The sequence below is a fragment of the Scyliorhinus torazame genome, unplaced genomic scaffold (assembly GCF_047496885.1).
Source record: "Scyliorhinus torazame isolate Kashiwa2021f unplaced genomic scaffold, sScyTor2.1 scaffold_1710, whole genome shotgun sequence".
In the NCBI taxonomy this organism is placed as follows: Eukaryota; Metazoa; Chordata; class Chondrichthyes; order Carcharhiniformes; family Scyliorhinidae; genus Scyliorhinus; species Scyliorhinus torazame.
In genome coordinates, this window is record NW_027309437.1 from 1 (window position 1) to 6581 (window position 6581).

Consider the following 6581-nt stretch of genomic DNA (forward strand, 5'->3'; position numbering starts at 1 on the left):
ACATCACTGCAGGATAGTGCGCTGCTCTGCGTCCCTCACTCACACAAAACAGGTTACTCACTGACAGGGTGGGTCCCCTTGTGTCGCCAATTACAATCACACCCACCGAGCCGGCATCCCCCCCTCCTCCCTCCCCCCCCTCCTCCCTCCTCCCTCCCTCCCCCGACTGGGGATCCCCGTCCTCCTCCTCCCTCCCCCGACTGGGGATCCCCGCCCTCCTTCCTCCCCCAACTGGGGATCCCCGCCCTCCTCCCTCCCTCCCCCGACTGGGGATCCCGCCCTCCTCCTTCCTCCCCCCGACTGGGATTCCGCCCTCCCCCTCCTCCCCCCCGACTGGGGATCCCCGTCCTCCTCGCTCCCCCCGACTGGGGATTCCCGCCCTCCTCCTCCCTCCCCCCCCCCCCGACTGGGGATCCCCGCCCTCTCCATCCCCCCCCCGACTGGGGATCCCCGCCCTCCTCCCTCCCTCCCCCGACTGGGGATCCCCGCCCTCCTTCCTCCCTCCCCGACTGGGGATCCCCGCCCTCCCTCCCTCCTCCCCGACTGGGGATCCCCGCCCTCCTCCCTCCCTCCCAGACTGGGGATCCCGCCCTCCTCCCTCCCTCCCGACTGGGGATCCCGCCCTCCTCCCTCCCTTTGCCGACTGGGGATCCCCGCCCTCCTCCACCTCCCTCCCCCGACAGGGAATCCCGCCCTCCTCCCTCCCTCCCCCCGACTGGGGATCCCCGCCCTCCTCCTCCCTCCCCCGGACTGGGATCCCGCCCTCCTACCTCCCTCCCCCCCGACTGGGATCCCCGCCCTCCTCCTCCCTCCCCCCGACTGGGATCCCCGCCCTCCTCCCTCCCTCCCCCCCGACTGGGGATCCCCGCCCTCCTCCCTCCCTCCGCCCCGACTGGGGATCCCCGCCCTCCTCCCTCCCTCCCCCCCGAACTGGGGATCCCCGCCCTCCTTCCTCCCTCCCCCGACTGGGGATCCCCATCCTCCTCCCTCCCCCCGACTTGCGATCCCCGCCCTCCTCCCTCCCTCCCCCCGACTGGGGATCCCCGCCCTCCTCCCCTCCCTCCCCCCGACTGGGGATCCCCACCTCCCCGACTGGGGATCCCCGCCCTCCTCCTCCCTCCCCCCGACTCTGGGGATCCCGCCCTCCTCCCTCCCTCCCCCCGACTGGGGATCCCCGCCCTCCTCCCTCCCTCCCCCGACTGGGGATCCCCGTCCTCTTCCCTCCCCCCCCCGACTGGGGATCCCGCCCTCTTCCCTCCCCACCCCCCCCGACTGGAGATCCGAGCCCTCTTCCCTCCCTCCTCCCGACTGGGGATCCCTGCCCTCCTCCCTCCTCCCCCGACTGGGATCCCCGCCCTCCTTCCCCCCTCCCCCGACTGGGGATCCCCGCCCTCCTTCCTCTCTCCCCCGACTGGGGATCCCCGCCCTACCCCGACTGGGGCTCCCCGCCCATCCTCCCTCCCTCCCCCGACTGGGGCTCCCGCCCTCCCCCCCTCCCTCCCCCGACTGGGATCCCACCCTCCTTCCTCCCTCCCCCGACTGGGATCCCCACCCTCCTCCCGCCCTCCCCCCCGACTGGGGATTCCCGCCCTCCTTTCTCCCCGCCCCCGACTGGGGATCCCCGCCCTCCTTCCTCCCTCCCCGACTGGGGATCCCGCCCTCCTCCCTCCCTCCCCCGTCTGGGGATCCCCGCCCTCCTCCCTCCCTCCCCGACTGGGGATCCCCGCCCTCCCTCCTCCTCCCTCCCCCCCGACTGGGGATCCCCGCCCTCCTCCCTCCCTCACCCCGACTGGGGATCCCCGCCCTCCTCCCTCCCTCACCCCGACTGGGGATCCCCGCCCTCCTCCCTCCCTCCCCCCCCCGACTGGGGATCCCCGCCCTCCTCCCTCCCTCCCCCCCGACTGGGATCCCCAACCTCCCCCCGACTGGGGATCCCCCGCCCCTCCTCCCTCCCACCCCCCCCGACTGGGGATTCCCGCCCTCTCTCCCTCCTCCCTCCCTCCCCTCCCGACTGGGGATTCCCGCCCTCCCCCCCCCGACTGGGGATCCCCACCCTCCTCCCGCCCCTCCCCCCCGACTGGGGATCCCCGCCCTCCTTCCTCCCTCCCCTAACTGGGGATCCCCGCCCTCCTTCCTCCCTCCCCGACTGGGATCCCCCGCCCTCCTCCTTCCCTCAACCCGACTGGGGATCCCCGCCCTCCTCCCTCCCTCCCCCGACTGGGGATCCCCGCCCTCCTCCCTCCCCTCCCCCCCGACTGGAGATCCCCGCCCTCCTCCCTCCCTCCCCCCGACTGGGATCCACCGCCCTCCTCCCGCCCTCCTCCCTCCCTCCCCCCCGACTGGGATCCCCGCCCTCCTTCCTCCCTCCCCGACTGGGGATCCCCATCCTCCTCCTCCCCCGACTGGCGATCCCCCGCCCTCCTCCCTCCCTCCCCCCCCCGACTGGGGATCCCCACCCTCCTCGCTCCCTCCCCCAGACTGGGGATCTCCGCCCTCCCCCGACTGGGGCTCCCGCCCTCCTCCCTCCCCCGACTGGGGCTCCCGCCCTCCTCCCTCCCCCCCGACTGGGGATCCCCGCCCTCCTTCCTCACTCCCCCGACTGGGATCCCCCGCCCTCCTCCCTCCCTCCCCGACTGGGATCCCCGCCCTGCCCCGACTGGGGATCCCCTCCCTCCGCCCCGTACTGGGGATCCCGCCCCCCCCCCCCCCCCCCCCGCCCTCCCCCCCCCCACACCGACTGGAGATCCCCGCCCTACTCCCCCCACCCCCCCGGACTGGAGATCCCCTCCCTCCCCCGACTGGAGGCTCCTCGCCCTCCTCCCCACCCCGGACTGGGGCCCTCGCCGCCCTCCCTCCCCCCGACTGGGATCCCCCGCCCTCCATCCTCCCTGACTGGGGATCCCCGCCCTCCTCCCTCCCTCCCCGACTGGGGAACCCCATCCTCCTCCCTCCCCCGATTGGGGATCCCCGCCCCTCTCCCTCCCCTCCCTCCCCGACTGGGGATCCCCGCCCTCCCTCCCTCCCTCCCCCGACTGGGGATCCCCGCCCTCCCCGACTGGGGCTCCCGCCCTCCTCCCTCCCTCCCCCGACTGGGGCTCCCCGCCCTCCCCCCTCCCTCCCTCCCCCGACTGAGGACCCCCCGCCCTCCTCCCTCCCTCCCCCGACTGGGGATCCCCATCCTCCTCCCTCCCCCCGATTGGGATCCCCGCCCTCCTCCCTCCCTCCCCTCCTCGACTGGGGATCCCCGCCCTCCTCCCTCCCTCCCCCGACTGGGGATCCCCACCCTCCTTCCACCCTCCCCCGACTGGGGATCCCCACCCTCCTTCCTCCTCCCTCCCCCGACTGGGGATCCCCACCCTCCTCCTCCCTCCCCCGACTGGGGATCCAGCCCTCCTCCCTCCCTCCCCCCGACTGGGGGATCCCGCCCTCCTCCCCTCCCTCCCCCCCGACTGGGGATCCCCGCCCTCCTCCCTCCCTCTCCTCCCAACTGGGGATCCCCGCCCTCCAATGTGACACTCATTCTCCATCACTCCCTATCGCTGTAACCTCCAGACCCCACATCCCCTCCCCATCTCTGTAACCTCCTCCAGCCTCTTCCCCCCCCATCCTATTTCTGCAACCTCCTCCAACCCCGACACCCCCCTCCCTATCTCTGTAACCTCCTCCAGCCCCTACACCCTCTCCCTATCTCTGTAACCTCCTCCAGCCACTACACCCCCTCCCTATCTCTGTAACCTCCTCCCAGTCCCTACACCCCCTCCCTATCTCTGTAACCTGCTCCAGCCCCTACATCCCCTCCCCATCTCTGTAACCTCCTCCAGCCCCTACACCCCCTCCCTATCTCTGTAACCTGCTCCAGCCCCTACACCCCATCCCTATCTCTGTAACCTCCTCCAGCCCCTACACCCCCTCCCTATCTCTGTAACCTCCTCCAGCCCCTATACCCCCTCCCTATCTCTGTAACCTCCTCCAGCCTCTACACCCCCTCCCTATCCCTGTAACCGCCTCCAGCCCCTACACCCCCTCCCTATCTCTGTAACCTCCTCCAGCCCCGACACCCCCCTCCCCTATCTCTGTAACCTCTTCCAGCCCCTACACCCCCTCCCTATCTCTGTAACCTCCTCCAGCCCCTACACCCCCTCCCTATCCCTGTAACCGCCTCCAGCCCCCTACACCCCCTCCCTATCCCTGTAACCTCCTCCAGCCCCTACACCCCCTCCCTATCACTGTAACCTCCTCCAGCCCCTACACCCCCTCCCTATCCCTGTAACCTCCTCCAGCCCCTACACCCCCTCCCTATCCCTGTAACCTCCTCCAGCCCCTACACCCCCTCCCTTTCTCTGTAACCTCCTCCAGCCCCTACACCCCCTCCCTATCTCTGTAACCTCCTCCAGCCCCTACACCTCATCCCTATCTCTGTAAACTCCTCCAGCCCCTACACACCCTCCCTATCCCTGTAACCGCCTCCAGCCCCTCCACCCCCTCCCTATCCCTGTAACCTCCACCAGCCCCTACACCCCCTCCCTATCACTGTAACCTCCTCCAGCCCCTACACCCCCTCCCTATCCCTGTAACCTCCTCCAGCCCCTACACCCCCTCCCTATCACTGTAACCTCCTCCAGCCCCTACACCCCCTCCCTATCACTGTAACCTCCTCCAGCCCCTACACCCCCTCCCTATCTCTGTAACCTCCTCCAGCCCCTACACCCCCTCCGTCTGTAACCTCCTCCAGCCCCTACACCCCCTCCCTATCTCTGTAACCTCCTCCAGCCTCTACACCCCCTCCCTATCCCTGTAACCGCCTCCAGCCCCTATACCCCCTCCCTATCTCTGTAACCTCTTCCAGCCCCTACACACCCTCCCTATCTCTGTAACCTCCTCCAGCCCCTACACCCCCTCCCTATCTCTGTAACCTCCTCCAGCCCCTACACACCCTCCCTATCTCTGTCACCCCCCCCCCCACCACGCCGGCAGCAAGTTCCAGCTCATGACCAATCGCCGCAGAGAAAAGTTCCTCTTCGAGTCTCCCCCCCCCCGCCCAATAAGACATAGCAGCAGAATTAGGCCACTCGGCCCATCGAGTCTGCTCCGCTATTCAATCATGGCTAATATTTTCTTATCCCCATTCTCCTGCCTTCTCGCCATAACACCTGATCCCCTTATTAATCAGGAACCGATCTATCTCGGTCTTAAAGACACTCAGTGATTTGGCCTCCATAGCCTTCTGCGGCAAAGAGTTCCACAGATTCACCTCCCTCCGGCTGAAGAAATTCCTCCCCATCTCTGTTTTAAAGGATCGTCCCTTTAGTTTGAGATGGTGTCCTCTGCTTCTAGTTTTTCCTACAAGTGGAAACATCCTCTCCACGTCCACTCTATCCAGGCCTCGCCGTATCCTGTAAGTTTCAATAAGATCCCCCCTCATCCTTCTAAACTCCAACGAGTACAGACCCAGAGTCCTCAACCGTTCCTCACACGACAAGCTCTTCATTCCAGGGATCATTCTTGTGAACCTCCTCTGGACCCTTTCCAAGGCCAGCACATCCTTCCTCAGCTACGGGGCCCAAAACTGCTCACGATACTCCCAATGGGGTCTGACCAGAGCCTTATACAGCCTCAGAAGTACATCCCTGGTCTTGTATTCTAGTCCTCTCGACGTGAATGCTAACATTGCATTTGCCTTCCTAACTGCCGACTGAACCTGCACGTTAACCTGAAGAGAATCGTGAACAAGGACTCCCAAGTCCCTTTGTGCTTCTGATTTCCGAAGCATCTCCCCATTTAGAAAATAGTCTTTTAAAATTCCTCCTTCCAAAGTGCATAACCTCACACTTTTCCACATTGTATTCCATCTGCCACTTCATTGCCCACTCTCCCAGCCTGTCCAAATCCTTCTGCAGCCCCCCTTGCTTCCTCAATACTACCCGCCCCTCGACAGATCTTTGTATCATCTGCAAACTTAGCAACAGTGCCTTCAGTACCTTCTTCCAGATCATTTACGTATATTGTGAAAAGTTGTGGTCCCAGCACAGACCCCTGAGGCACACCACTAGTCACCGGCTGTCACCCTGAAAAAGACCCCTTTATCCCCACTCTCTACCTTCTGCCAGTCAGCCAATCCTCTATCCGTGACCCTAATGCCATGGGCTCTTGCTCCTGAAATCTCTGCTGCCCCGCTCAGCAAAAGGGAACAGCTTTTCTTATCTATGCAATGCAAACCTGTCATCGTCAAATCTCTCCTCAATCTCCCTTCGTGCCAAAGGGAACGACCCCAGCTCCTCCAACTTAACATTGTAGGTAAAACTCCCCTGGTAACTGGGCTAGTCCACATTCCGGCGCCTGTTCGGGTACACGGAGGGAGAATTCAGAATGTCCAATTCACCTGACAAGCACGTCTTTCAGGGCAGCGCACTGGTTAGCACTGCTGCCTCACAGCTCCAGGGGCCCAGGTTCGATTCCCGGCTTGGGTGACAGTCTGTCCGGCGTCTGCACGTTCTGGTCTTTCGGGACTGTGGGAGGAAACCGGAGCACCCGGAGGAAACCCCACGCAGACACGGGGAGAACGTGCAGTCTCCGCACAGACA